This window comes from Hevea brasiliensis, chromosome 13 (assembly GCF_030052815.1).
Source record: "Hevea brasiliensis isolate MT/VB/25A 57/8 chromosome 13, ASM3005281v1, whole genome shotgun sequence".
NCBI lineage: Eukaryota > Viridiplantae > Streptophyta > Magnoliopsida > Malpighiales > Euphorbiaceae > Hevea > Hevea brasiliensis.
Window position 1 is genome coordinate 84,807,768 of NC_079505.1, and position 7,843 is coordinate 84,815,610.

At 35.7% G+C, this 7,843-nt stretch overlaps 1 long non-coding RNA gene across 1 annotated transcript; it reads left to right on the forward strand.

Annotated features, from left to right (window-relative positions):
* Positions 1-1,284: 1,284 nt before the first annotated feature.
* On the forward strand, positions 1,285-4,247 carry LOC110659709 (uncharacterized). Its single transcript, XR_009142654.1, has 2 exons — positions 1,285-2,813; positions 2,932-4,247. It is a non-coding gene; the product is annotated as an uncharacterized LOC110659709 (long non-coding RNA).
* Positions 4,248-7,843: the final 3,596 nt, after the last annotated feature.

Below are 7,843 nucleotides of genomic sequence, written 5' to 3' on the forward strand. Positions count from 1 at the left end.
TGAAACAAATTGGATGGAGATCTTCGGGAGAAATGTGAATATGGTTAGAATGTTTAGTTGTTTTCTTCAGTATGGGAAGAGATGAAGGGTCCAAAAGGAAATGGCAGGCTGCAAGTCCCCTGATTGCCAAAGAAAAGATTGAGAAGAAGAATAATAAGGAGATTCATTCCCTTTCTTCGGAACCCGCACATGCCTCTGCCTCTGCCTCTGCTCCTGTTGCCCATGCAACTAGAATAAATACACAAGAGAAGAGGAGTAATAACATATGCCGTACCTTAATTTAGAGGTGTGTTCCTTTAACTTCAATTTAGTTACCATAAAACCCCTCATGACTTATAATAACCGGTTTCCTGGTTATGTAACTAATATAGCGGAACTTTTTTTTTTTTTTTTTTTAAAAAAAAAAAAACACAAATCCGGAGAAGAAAGGAAGAAAAAGCTAACAGAGAAGGCATCATCATTTCACGGGAGGGTACCAATGGAAGTGCCGGAGCCAAGGATTCGTCGTACAAGTTTTCATGGTCTACCTCTTTCACGAAGTCTGAGGCTGCTGTTATTGCAGGGTTGCATCTCCTGCGGAAGAAGCTTTTGCTATTGCTATAGATAGTTCCTTTGTCTTTCAAGGCCTCTTCTTACCCATTAATCTTTTTCAGCCATTAACAAGCTTTTGTAATCTAAAACAACAATACACAAATTACCCTAAAACCAAAGAACACTCGAGAAGGGAAAAAAAAAAAACGAATCTTTATGATGCTCTATAACCTCATGTTTCTATTGGACTCAAGAAACCAAGCTAGAAAGAAGCAAATTCTCTCTCTTTCTTTCCTGGAGCAGCTAGACTAAAATATTCAACTCAATATCCAGATTTTGAAAACCCATTAATACTATATGCTTCACTGAGTATTTTTACAAATGTGGGTGAATTTGAGCTATGGGTGTGGTGATGGTGGAGGATGGGAGAAAAGGGGATGGGCAGGGGAAGTTGGGTCAACTTTTTTTTTTTTTGCAGATTACTATTGTGGATTTTAGCCATTTTGTGGATACATCAACCAACAAGAAAGAGTTAGGAGACTGGTGTAGCATTGTGCAGATGCTGAGTTGGGAAAAACATGGAATGGAAAATGTATATTGGCTGAGAGTCCTAACTCATTTCAATAGCATGATCCTAGATTCTATTTTTCTTTTAAGAATGATCAAGTTTACTCAAAATTCATTTTTGGATTACTTGAGGCGTTTAGCTGCACCACTAGTTGTACAATTGATGTTCCTCAAATTCATGTAAGTTGAGATGTTGCGTTTTGATTCTTTATACTTTATTTTTTTCTTAATTTATCTGTAAGTCTTTTGTTTGCACAAGAAAAAATGTTTGTATTTATGCTTGTGATTTTTTATTTCAAATTACTTGATTTGGTTTTGATGCAAATTGTTGATTTATGATTTTTGATTCAAGGTTTGTATTTGTTTTATGTCCATTTTTGGATCTGGATAATTTAAGAGAGAATGAGGAAGATGTTGAGAGACAAAGGAGGGTGGGGGGGATAGATATTTAGGGGCTATTTAAGTCATTTTACCATATTGTAACAGGAAACTGCCTATAGCAGGTCAATAGGAGTTTTTGGTTAATGAAATTAAAATTAAGGGAATTTTATGTTAAGAATTAAAATTTAGGTATAGTGCTGTTACACACTCCCTAAGTTAATGTACTGTCTGTGAAATTTACTCCAAGAAAAAGGATATTAATATTTTTGTGTAATGGCGAAACAAAGCCAGAGTGCTACATGTACTGCGTTTTTGGGCTTCCTAAGGGAAAATAAAAAAAAGAGGAAGTTATAGAGAAGATCAAACCAGGGATGGAGCTTTTTCTGTTTGACTTTTTGAACTGAAGCTTCTGTAAGTTCCATACAAACCAATCTCTGTTGGAACGTTGAACTTGGAAACTGCTGCTTTTGGCGTAAAGTTTCCTGCACAGGTTTTATTCGTACTTCACTTATAAACCAGTAAGGCTCAGTTGTTTAAGATCTGAGCCTGAGAAAAAGAAGCCACAGCTGTGTTCCTATTTGCTTGGCAACTTCCATGCTTAATGAATTAGAGTAGTGCTGCAGATAATGTACAGTCATACATTTGGGCGGGCTCATTTTCTTTCTTAATTTTTTTTTTCCCACAGGCATTAACCCCAGTTATGGGCTCATAATAGATGCAATGCATTCTATGACCATAAAATTGGTTGGTAAAGATAGATTATATGCAAAGAAAGAAAGACACCTATCTAGTACTATGCCAATATGAGACCTTATAACGGTGTGAAACATCCTGTTGGGACTTTGTTCCTAAACTTCCTGGGATCAATGGGTTGGGAAACTGGCATGTTGTCTTTTGTGTGGTTATGAACTTCAGGTATCCTTGTTCAAGTTCTTATTGTGAGGATAATAGCTAGAATGGCTTAACATGTCTTGGAGGTTGTTGTATTCCTAGTAATGCTGCCTAAAGGTCATTGCAATCATATGTTTTGACAATCTTGTGCCTAATTTAATTACCCATCTAATTGTTCTTTCATGCTTGATGTCTCTCTCTCTCTCTCTATTTTTTTTTTGTTTTCATTTGATTTCAACTAGGTTGGAGCACATTATCTTTTTCCAATCCACTTGAATGGATTTCAGTTTTTTAAACCATTTTCCCTTTAGCCCCTTTGCTCAGGTGAGCCGTTAACAGAATTTGCAAAGATTGTTTCCCATTGCCTGAGGGCCCGTTTAAACATGCTATCCAAGATAACTACCAGTAAGGGAAATTTTAAATAAGAACTAAATGACCGGCAAGTAAGTTGCATTATCAAGCATGATGATGTGTAATTGAATTTCATCATTATTGGTTTGGTTTCTTCTGTTATTTATTTGTGGTTTTTCTTATCTAATAGCATTTGTTGTTATGGCGCAGGTAAGGAGGCTCTTTATCGTTTCGTCCACTCAGCGCCTGTTCTTCCTAAATTTTCTTGTGCATCCATGCCTGCCAGCTGTAGAAAATCAGTTTCTGCCCATAGCAACTCTGCCTTCAAGAGAGGATCAATATGTAGGTGGGATTCAACTTTGTCATAAACAGTCTTGATGCCTTAACATCCTCTGCAGAAGATGCAAGGCCCACAGCATGCTTAAAATGGATCCGCAATATGTACCCATCCATCTGTGAAGCTACAACCTTTGCCAGCTCCTACATTGCGTCATTTGGAGGACCCATATGTTGCTAGAATCCAACACAATCATTCCCACAAGTTTTGGAGACTCAGTATATTCGGCAGAGGGTCTTACCAATTACCATCACAACCTGCTTTATATGGAGCCATGGTAAACATCAATTGTGTCCATCAAGCTATGGAACCACAAACTCTTACCAACTCCAACTGCCCCATACGATTCCACAAATGTGTGATTTGGAGCATCATAACCTGCTTCATGTGGAACCATGGTAAACACCGGCTATGTCCATCAAGCTATGGAACCACAAACTCTATCAGTTCGAACTGCCCCTTGCCATCCCACAGATGCTCAACAGGTGGGCTTGCTTGGGAATGCAAACAAGGAAGCACCGTTGCTGTAACAGAAGCAAGAAAACTAGTTTGAGGGTCAAATCAGTTTTGATATGACGGATAGTGGATGTGTATTTTTGTTTGATAAAAGTAGTTACATGGGTTTCATTTGGCTTGCATTTTTGAAGTACTTCATGTTTGGGGGAAGCAAATTTTATGTCTGAATGCTAGTCAATCATTATTTGCGAGCGCGCATGTGTGGTATTGGCGGGGAGATGTTACCTAATAGTCAACACCTTGGCTCAACAAATGATCATAATCAGTTATCGTCAAAGAAGCAAGAAATTGTTCTGCATCAGGAAAATGTTGTTCAGAACTACAGTTACTTGCCTGCAACCGCCTTAGAATATATATAGTTGAAAGCACCAAAGCTTCAACGTCTGGACTGGCAGTGGGGAGTATTCCTGGTCGTCCGTATGCTGATGTTGGGGTCACTTCAACCCATCGTCGAAAAATTTGAGTTAAGAAGAGGCGTTAAATTTACCGGAATTGTAGATATGATTTTCCAGTTACATTTGCACATCACCTTACGAGAATCCAAACATTTGATTGTTTTATGATCCATTGTAAATTTCCATATTCATGAGAGTTGGTGCTTGCATGTGGGAACTCTGGAGTAATATGCTAGTCTGTAACTAATACTGAATGGAAATTGATGGATTACACGTCATGTTACTAGGTAGTCAAATCCAACTGTAACCCAATATTTGTATTTTTTCGCTACCATCATTGATCCAATTCTCTTTCAAGGATTTTGTTTTATGAAAATGAAACCGAAAGTCTCTATGGTAAAATAATTTACCTTTACCTGTCAGACTCGCTGAGCTGGATATAAGTCATTTTATTGGTGGGATAAATTTAAATAATTATTTCTAAATTTATATAATTATAATATCATAATCTCTCAATTTAAAAATATAATATAAAATTCTTTTAATTTTAAATTTTACACAATAAAATTTCTTTAACCTATAATTCACTTTTAAATTTAAAAATTGAGCATATTTTATATTAAATTTTTAAGTTTAGAATCTATAAAATTGCAATCTCATGAGTTGAACAATTATTAAAATTTATCCTTGCTCTTGTCCCAGGATGAAGATGGACGACTTCGGCCCCTTTAGGACTTGGACATAGTGCGTCAAGATTTCATTGGTCTTCTTCCCACTGGTAAGCCCAAAATAGAAGTGGATTTCCTGTTTAAATGTGTGAAGAGATGAGATAACGTCCCACTCCACCGACCGACCAACCTCTAGTGGTTGACTTCCTGACCTTTGCGCTTGTTGAGTTGTTGACTCTCTGACAATTCCGGGAACATCAAATCTCTCATTTGCTTGCAAATAGTGGCCTCTTGATTTGCATAGTAAGACTCTCGTAGAGGAGCTATTCAGCTATACTTTTGCCTCACTGAAAAAGGAAATGACCACTGTAATCAGGACCTGAAATTATATTTACATGATAAGTGGACCAGTGATTCTTCTGAGTTCTGATTGAAGAATCGATACCCCATTTAATCCGCAAACATGCCACCGTTGAAATAATATTAGTTTACTGGGAGATGGGGTCTAGCTATTATGTAATGCTTTCAGGGGGTTAGTAGCCAGCATGACACTGATTTGGACCCCTCTCTATACCACATAGCAGGAGGACAGTCATGCTTTATCTGTCTTTGGCTCCTATGTCTGCTTTTTCCTCATTTAAAATTTTAGATGGAGAAAAAGTAAGCAGGAACTTCATAATTGTCAAAGCTTGCGGCCCCAATTTGTTGTCTCTCCCCTAATGCTTGCCTCTTTGCAAACACAACTTGGTTGAATTGCAGCGGCAAAAATCCTCGTCTTAATTAGCTTTCACCCAGACTTGGCAAAAAAAAAAAAAAAAATTAGCTTTCACTCAGAGAAAGAAAACCACATTCATACAATGCACCTCATGATTATACAGCCCTTACGTGTCAAACCTATTTATATAAACATTTTATTTGTGGCCTAAAAGGCTAAACTTGCTTGACCCAACAAAGCTCTTGTCTTTAACTACAATTACAAACTGCAATTTTGTGGTCTATTTGTCCTTCCAACAACATTATGATTGTCTACTCTTTACAGTAACATGAGCTTGGAAAGAAAATGCAGTTAAGCAAACAAAATATGGCATTGCCATACTTGTCTCTTCTTTAAGGTAGCAAACCAATGGCTATGTGGTTAGGGTAGGTATGATATTGAAGACATATCTTAAAAAACATGAAATTATGACTGGAAGAAGTAATTTTCCATTTTAGTTGCTTGTTTACCTCTCTGCTGCTTGGTAGAGAAGAGAGTGAAAGCTCGTGCTCTTTCTTTTTTTTTTTTTTTTTTTTTTTTTTTGGCGAAGAGGTAAATATAGATATTCATTGCAGGAAAAAGCCTGAGGTCCATTGCAAATAGAGGATCCAACTAGGTTCTCAAGCATGCAGCAAATCAGATTCAACAATATACACTATGTAAACTAAATCAAACCCACATATTAAGCGCCATTCTGATACACCAGGGCCTTAAAAAAAAAAAAAAAAGTCCTGAAGGTTGCCTCAACCTACAGAACCAAAGGCTGGAGGCCCAAAGGCAACCAACCCTAATTCCAAAGGAGATGAAGACGACACAAAAAAAAGTTAGAGAGGAAGCCATCAACAAGATATTTCCTACCAAAAGCATACCCAAAAATAGAGCAGCCAAAAAGGCCCAAGCATCATTGAAGAAATCCGAGAGCCATGGATGTGAGCGGATTTGAACTGGTGACTTTAAGAGATATATCACCCTAAAAACCATGAACCGGTGGATTCCTAATTCTTAGCTTCAAGGCATAGAGGAACAACGCCAAAGAACCATTAAAACTACATAAAATACACAAATCAAAAACAATACCCCTTTGTTTGGATCCTTAAATTGGCAGGGGAAAGGAGGAAAAATAACAAGGGGAAATGAAGAAACAAGAAAAGCAATAAAAGAAATTTAATTTACTTTATATTGTTTTGATATATTATATAAATATGAGAAAAATATAATTTTTCCTTTAAAACAAAAGAGGAAAAATAATTATTATAACTCTATTTTTTTTCCTCATATCTATATGTACGTTGTAGAAGGATATTTAATTATTTTAAAAATCATTTCTCTTAATTTTCATTAATTTAGAGAGAAATATTTTGGATTAAAATTTCTTCTCTTTTTTTTTTCAACTCTCCTCTCTATTTGATGTTCTTAACAAAGAACAATCATCAACAGCCTAAATATCCCTCACTCGTTCACCACCGTTGCCCACAGAACCACACTAAAAACTATTTACAACCCTAGCCAACAGTACAGAGGAATAATGACAGATCAAGTAGGGTAAAACAACCTTCCCTTGTCCAGAGGGACTGCGAAAATCTGCCACACGCGACTGAAACCAAGGCTAAAACCTAGAGGGAATAAGAACCAAAACGAGAGAAAAAAGGGGGTGTTCATGCTGGGGTTAAAAATTTGTTACACGATATTCTACACCTAATTACAGTAGAAGCATTAGCTAAAGAAAAACATTTCTCAGATGAAATAATTTCAAGTCTTTTAATCAATCTCCTTACCTGTTGTCATCCACTGGCTTGACAGTAAGTGCAGGCATGCATGTGCTTGTTGATAGGGTTTCAAATCTCCATCTATTAAGCTAATGACCTTTTATTACTCATCTCGTATCCCTAGTCGACAAATATCATTAATTACTCTTTGCAAGTGTGTGTGTATTCCATTTAGTCTGCCAACTTTGATATTAATTTGCATGGTATAATTATGGTAATTTGAGAATATTTTGATTTCGAATCAAGCTTTTATTTAAAACATGCATAGTGTTATTTAATTATTATAATATTAAAAAAGATTTTGGTGAATAAAAATGATTAAATATCGGCGATTCTCTGGTAATGGACTGTGGACCAACTGATTTTGCTGATGATGAATCGAGACATATGATTCATTATAGTGTTATTTAATTATTATAAGATTTTAAAACTGCAATTGGACAGCATCACATGCGATGCATTTAGATTCTTTGATTAGTCCCTTCTTTTGATATATTAGTTATTGTAATTTTAAAATTAAGTAATTTAATTTTTATATTTTAATAAATTTATAAATTAATTTATGTGATTAAAATTTTAGTTAAATTATTATTTATTTTAATAAAAATATTAAAATGTTCATAATTTAGTCATTGAGATTTTATTTTACTATGAGATTTGGTCTTATTAATAATTTAATTCTTATA